The following is a 7,211-nucleotide window of genomic DNA, read 5'->3' as shown; positions in this document are numbered from 1 at the left end:
CCGCGCGCGTCCGGGCGACGGTGGCGAGAGGCTCCGCTGGAGACCTACAATCGGGCGTCCGACCAGAGGGTACTCCCCAAACTCGCTTAGTCGGCACGTCGATTGTGGCGAAAAGCTGGAACCTTCAAGTGCTTTATTAATATGAAAGAATACAGGAGGGCGGTCCGAAGACCTATTACAAACAAATTATGCATGAGAATACCATTAACAAAAGAATAAGATCAAGGCTGCATAGGCTGTAATGAACAAAACAATACACAGAATCACTCCACAAATCCATGACACAACTGGTGATGGCTGATGTACGGCGTGCTGGGCGGCAGGCAATTCCCAGACGTCGTCACTAGGTTGTCCCTCCGGATGGCGCCCCACGGGCCCCGCGAGCGCCGCGACTGACCGCGGGTAGCCTGGTGGGGTTCTGAAACTGGAAACCGGGCGGCAAGTTGACCAGGTCATCAGCGGTGGCGCTGTCCACCTGGACAGCCATCCTCCACCCCTTGGTTAGTGCGTAGTACAGGATCGATGTCCCGGTATAGAAAAACCTGCGTTGGACGTGATCCATTTTTCAAAAAATCAAAGATCCCTGAGAGTGCTGAACCAAGGAACGCATTACAGAAAGAATATTTCAGCTAGGATTTGAATAAGATAGAAAACGAGTAATGACCAAGTGGTTTTAGGCTCAAAGTGATTTTTGAAATTTGCTTTTTTATTTTGATAGAGCTCTCCAGTTCTCACAACATAACACGTTAGCCCCTCAACTCTCGGCACAATTGAGGAAATCCCCCACTTTTATAGTTTTCGCAGTATGGGGACCCTACATTGTCAGCTGAGAAATGTTTTCTATATTAAAGTCACCTGGTGATGCGATGTGTGGCTGAGGTTCGTTCGTTTGAATCTCACTATGTACTCCGTGTCGGTCGCACTCTATATTCTAGGGAATATCTTTCAAACATGTCACAAGTGTGGAACTCTACAAATGAAACTGAAGCTAGCCAAGGATTAAGGAGAACAAGAGATCAAAAATGAAATTTCTCTTCATCAGATGAATCCTTCAGTTCGACTGAAATCAGAATACACACTGAATGATGACACAAACCTGTTTGTATCGAATAAATTACAGCCAAATATGTTTACAACACTGCACTTCCTATTTCCAAGGAAAATAACAAGGATCTGTTAGTCCTTTACCGCTGATTGACACAGTCTTCGAAGTTGAAGTCCACTGCGGAAGCTGAAAATACACTTCCTGATATAGATGATTTCACTGAATGTAAGTGTGCCCTTATGAAAAGTACGACATACTTGGTGTTGTCAAAACAGTTGTCAAGTATGAAACTTAATTTTCTTATAATACTTCAATTATTTTACGTTATTCTCCGTTCGTTCTGTCAGTATACGGTATACTAAGTCCCATTAATATTAAGAAGGTCAACGACATAAGGAAACTTATAGTGTATATTTATGGTAAGATGCCAGTTTCTACCATGACACTGTCAACAACTGTCCAATTACAGAGCAGGAAGCTCTGCATGAAGAAGAATTCTGATCCCCTTAAAGAGAAGCTACTTGCAGTTCTTGTTTCATATTCTTGACCTACGGTCAGGGACTACAATATGTTCATTACAATGGTTACAAGGTCAGTTCTCGATGAGAGAACATGAACCGTATTGAAAAATGTAATGTCCTATAAGACGGAATGAATATGTTTGCTGATTTTTTTGTTAAAACTATAGTATGTCCGTTGTTTAGGATCACTTCATAAATCTCTGATTTCTAAATGTTATAGGTTGATTGAAAAGCGACATTGTAACGGAAACTCAAATTAAAATCAAAACTAAAGGACAGGGATGAAAATTTCGTTTATATTTTCTAAGAAAATTCAGTTCACATGGAAAACTGTACGCGTCCGGAAAACAAAATTTGATTTTTCTTACCTTCAGGGATGGGATCTGAAATCCGTATGATAGGAATAAATGGCCCTTTACTAGTTATATGCAAATTCGAAAATTTCGTTTGTTAATTCCATTTTGTATCTCTCCTGTTAAATGCAATATTTTGGACGTGTCCCCTTTTCCAGATGACCGACTCAGTCAGTGCCAATCGCTCAGCTTGACTTACGCCAGGAGAAAGTTGCTGTTCACCACAGGAACTGACTCCAGAGATGAGAGAACTCAGTTCTTTCTGATACCTACTAGCAGTAGAACTTTGTTGTGTACCACAGAAACTGACTCCAGAGATGAGAGAACTCAGTTCTTTCTGATAACTACTAGCAGTAGAACTTTGCTGTTCACCACAGGAACTGACTCCAGAGATGAGAGAACTCAGTTCGTTCTGATAACTACTAGCAGGAGAACGAGGAACTCTCAGTAACGTTATCAAGTCTAGCCGTTACGAGGAACGTACAACTTACCGGAAGTTCCATGGAAAGGTAAACATCGTCGCGCTAAGAAATGAACAATGCCAATTACACTTCACTAGCGCTGAGTCTCTGCATTTGCGTAATGCGTTGAATCAATTGTATATTAATTTCAGTCGAGACAACGCTTCAGTTCTCTTTGAATGAGAATCCAATTGATTTTAGATGTTTCCTGTTAGCTGAGATACGAGTATAAATGTCCTCCATCACCAGTGAGAGAAATTTGGCTACAAGTGAACAAAACGCATGGTGCATTCCCTAGTACAGCTACGAGGCAGAACGAAATCACTTTGGACCCACGAATTAACCTGCTACTCATATCTGGAGCAGGCTGAGTGAACCTCTGGGTCATGTGCTGCTCCAGAAAATGAAATCTATTTTCTCACGTTTCTCGAACTCACACCCTTCCAGGAGAATCAAGGACGTGTTGGCAACTTAGGCTATGCAGCCCTTGTTAAATAGAGTTCGTACTGTAAGGGTGAGTCTCAATTCTGTGAAGACAGGTGACTGGTGTAAATTCAGGATATTTCTCCCTCTCTCGGACGACCAATGAGTTACATCCAAGTGTTGGCGATTTAATATGCGTGTCTAACTGCAACACAAGTGTTCATAGACAATAAAACTGCATTTTATTCGTCGTAATTTGAATGGGTGAAAACCATAACGGTATAAGTAGCATTTTGGTCATACAGAGAAAAAGGCTTGTAAACATCTTCAACACTCATATAAAGCATGGTATTTGTAGTTATAACACCCATCATTAGAGCGCAGAATATTACCGCTATCACTTGTATCTCTTTGTTGGTGAAAGGATACATCCTCCTGGAGTTACATCCTACACTTAACTCATTTTTTTTTTAAATGTCACTTATACCGTTATGGTTTTCACGCATTCGTTTGACATTGAAAGAATGTTTAACTTTACTCTGCGCGTTTAACAGTTACAAGAGCAAACAGGTGTTTTAGAAAATATCCCCAGCGTTGTCATAAGAAAGGCGTTGGTAATAAACAATTGTACACCGCGGTGTGATTGTACTTCTTAAAGTAGCTGACATTACGGTATCTGTAATGAGAAAATGTGTAGATCTGTTTTTATCGTGAGAGGAATGAGAACTACAAAGTATATCCAGATATATTCATGTAACAAACGTTGAAGAAACTGCAACTCAGGTACATTTTACCGCACGAGCTACTCATCTCATCATACATCACAATGAAAACAGTAACAAGATATTCATAGCACAGCGGACATTGGGCAGGTACGGCAATTGCTTGTTTTAACCACTTAGAATATAATTAACTACTTCTAAATCCCGTAATGGTCCACATTGTTTATTTTCGTGTTATATTAGTTATATTACTCGATTGCAATCACTTCTGATACGAATAATGGAAACACTCACTCGGATCATAAACTTAATTGTGGGCACTAGGAAAGTTTTGCAATACGCAGAACCAGTTGGCTGGACACCGTATTTATGGTGAGGGATGAAAAGAGGGGTGAAAACCGGTCTAGAAGACAGCAAGGCGCGACCTTCACACCATTTGTTACCAAGCAGTGGGATTGATAGCATGTTAAGATGTCAGTATGGTCTAAGGGTGAATATCGCGCAAATATCCGCTACAGTTTTGCTCGTGTATAAACTATTAACCAGTGCCTGGAGGAAATGACTCCGGTGCTGGGGAAAGATTGTCCACATCGGACACCAATTTTCCGCTGGTATAAGGAGTTCCAGAGGGGAAATTTTGGGGTTCAAGACAATCCTCATTCTGGGCGACCCTTTGAATCAGTGACTGAGGAAAACATTGAAGCTCTGAGGAAAATGTTGCAGCAAGAGGGGCGTATGACATATCGGCAGGTAGAAGAGACCTTCCACATCCCTGCACCAGCTATTCATTCAATTCTACACGACCATCTCCACGTTAGAAAGGTTTGTTCCCCTAGGATGCCCCATTCACTTTCAGAGCAAAGGGCACATCGAGTGAAATGGTACTGAAAAATGCTAAAACAGTTTGAAAATGAGACTTCGCGTAACGCCAATAGCATCGTTACAGGTGACGAAACTTGACTCTATTATTACGATGTCCCAACAAAATCCCAGAACAAGGTGTGCCTGTTTGAAGATGAGGGTACTCCTGTGACTGAACAAAAGTCAAGGTCAGTGAAGAAAAGGATGATTGCAGTATTCTTCACTAAAGGGGTCATCCTGACTCGGGTTGTGCTAAAAACACAAAGGGCAATAACTGCGAAGTGGTACACTGAGACTTGTCTGCCTCAGGTCACCCAGGCTCTGAAGCAGCTCCGTCCAAGGTCACGGCTCAACACTTGGCTCTTGCATCACGACAATGCTCCAGCACATACAATTTTCCGCTGGTAATAGGAGTTCCAGAGGGGAAATTTTGGGGTTGAAGATGATTCTCATTCTGGACGACCGTCTGAATCAGTGACTGGGGAAAACATTGAAGCTGTGAGGAAAATGTTGCAGCAAGAGGGACATCGTGCTAATGCAACAATGGATTTTCTTGCCAGATCAGGATTGACTGTGCTTGATCGCCCTCCATAGAGTCCTGATCTTGCCCTTGTGACTTCGCACTCTTCCCAGAAGTGAAGATGAAGCTGAAAGGGTGGCGTTTTACATCCGACGAGGAGCTTCTGGCAGCATGGGATCAAGAGTGTGAAAATGTAATCGAATAAAAGTGGCAGAGTTGGTTCAGTGACTGGTTTCGACGTATGTAGAAGTAAATTGAGTCGGGTGGAAATTATTTTGAAAAAGTCTAAAGCGTTCACTCACATTGCAAAACTTTCCTAGTGCCCTTTGTATTGGGCATTTGGAAAGAGATCCTCTAGCGAACACCAATCCATGAGCAAGGGAGATGGAGGGAAGATATTTCGTTGATCAGTCACAGGCAGTGTGTGGGCTGAGAGCACAAGATTGTCAGTATCAGTCAAGTAATTGAACGATAGGGAGAGATAGTTATGCTCATTGCAGAGTACCAGGAGATCGGGAACAGATTGTTACAGAACTGATGACAACCTTCCTCTCTTAACACCAATCAGAGGACAATGAAGCTATCGATAAAAGGAAGGAAAGACACAAAACTAATAGCGTCATAGTCGGAAAAGATTAGGAGTTGACTAAGGCAGATCGGACAGTGAATACGAAAGTTAGGAGGCTCACAAAAATAACTAGATAGTGTGTTAGACTCAGCTACGAGTTTCGTGGTCACCAAGCGTAGAGTCAAGGAGAGGTTACCTCTTCTTTCTCCTACTTAGGATTATGTGATTCAGAGACGGACGATCATTTCTACAGCTGTCCCCTATCAGTTCAACATGTCGCATCACTAATCAGTTAACTTGGTGGTTACATAGAGTTAGGCACCCCTTTAAGTCCTTTCTTACGACCGCGCTCAGGGTGATTCTGTTCAGTCTGGTTGTTTGTATACTACATTTAAAATGATGAGCTTCGTATTGTAGCCAGAGAAGGGGTGTTAGGTCAGAGTGGCGACCGTGGGATCACGAGCTGGGTAAGACAATGTTTCCCCTCTCCCTGTCCGATATCTCTTGGTAAAGTCCTGGTCTCTTTTGACGCACAGTGAATCCCTCATTTTCTGTGGACATGTCTTCATTGCATTCTATTTTCTCTTTTGTTTTACCTGCGCGCTGTACCGTCCTGGTCACAATCCATACTTTGTAAGGAGCACGAACACTACATTTATGAAGAGCTCGCTTCCAAAATTGGCAAGTTATTAAATTACATGAAAAAATTACTTTATTTGTAATTTTTACTCGTAATTCACTTCTGAAATTAAAATTGTAATCGTTACATTGTAGTAATCGAGATACATCGCAACAAGAGCTTGGTAACTTTGGAGCGCCAGCACTCGCAGCTTGTTGAGATTTAGGTAATCGTGTACTACATTGTTCAGACGGTAGCGGTGTTTATTGTTTTAAGAGGAAGTACAACTGGACAACCATCCTCTGTTAACACTAAGCAGAGGGAAATGGAGGAGATATGACATTTAAAGGTATCGGCAAAAGAAAGAGTGGACTCCATAGGACTCGAACACCTAAAAAAAAACCGTGGAAGAGACTCACACAAGACTCAGCTAGCGGAACCATGGAGGAGCCTTACACAAGACTGAGCTAGCGGAACCATGGAGGGGCTCACACAAGACTGAGGTAGCGGAACCCTGGAGGAGCCTCATACAAGAGCCAGCTAGCGGAATCGTGGCGGAGCCTCACACAAGACTCAGCTAGCGGAACACTGGAGGAGCCTCACACAAGAGCCAGCTAGCGGAACCGTGGAGGAACCTCACACGAGAGCCAGCTAGCGGAATCTGGGAGGTACCTCACGCAAGACTCAACTAGCAGAACCGTGGAGGAGCCTCACACAAGAGCCAGCTAGCGGAATCGTGGCGGAGCCTCACACAAGACTCAACTAGTGGAACCTGGGAGGAACCTCACACAAGACTCAGATAGCGGAACAGTTGAAGAGCCTCACACAAGACCGAGCTAGCGAAAACGTGGAGGTGTCTCACACCGTTACCGAGGTAACTTTTTTAGCCTTCCCCATTTATGTTTTGGACTGGCTATCGCTGTAGAAATTAGTGTCACTTCATGCTCATCTTTCAAACTGGTTTTCTACGACTACTTCTAAGTTACTGGGGGCCATACTCCTAACTTATTATTTCTACTTGCCTAAAACACTCTGTTCTATTTTAATTCAAGAACTGTCTGTTTGTGTTTCGCGTTATTGTGTGCCAGGTATGGACCATTGATGGGCTAATTAATATA

Source organism: Anabrus simplex, chromosome X (assembly GCF_040414725.1).
Source record: "Anabrus simplex isolate iqAnaSimp1 chromosome X, ASM4041472v1, whole genome shotgun sequence".
In the NCBI taxonomy this organism is placed as follows: domain Eukaryota; kingdom Metazoa; phylum Arthropoda; class Insecta; order Orthoptera; family Tettigoniidae; genus Anabrus; species Anabrus simplex.
Note: the sequence above shows the minus strand (reverse complement) of the source record.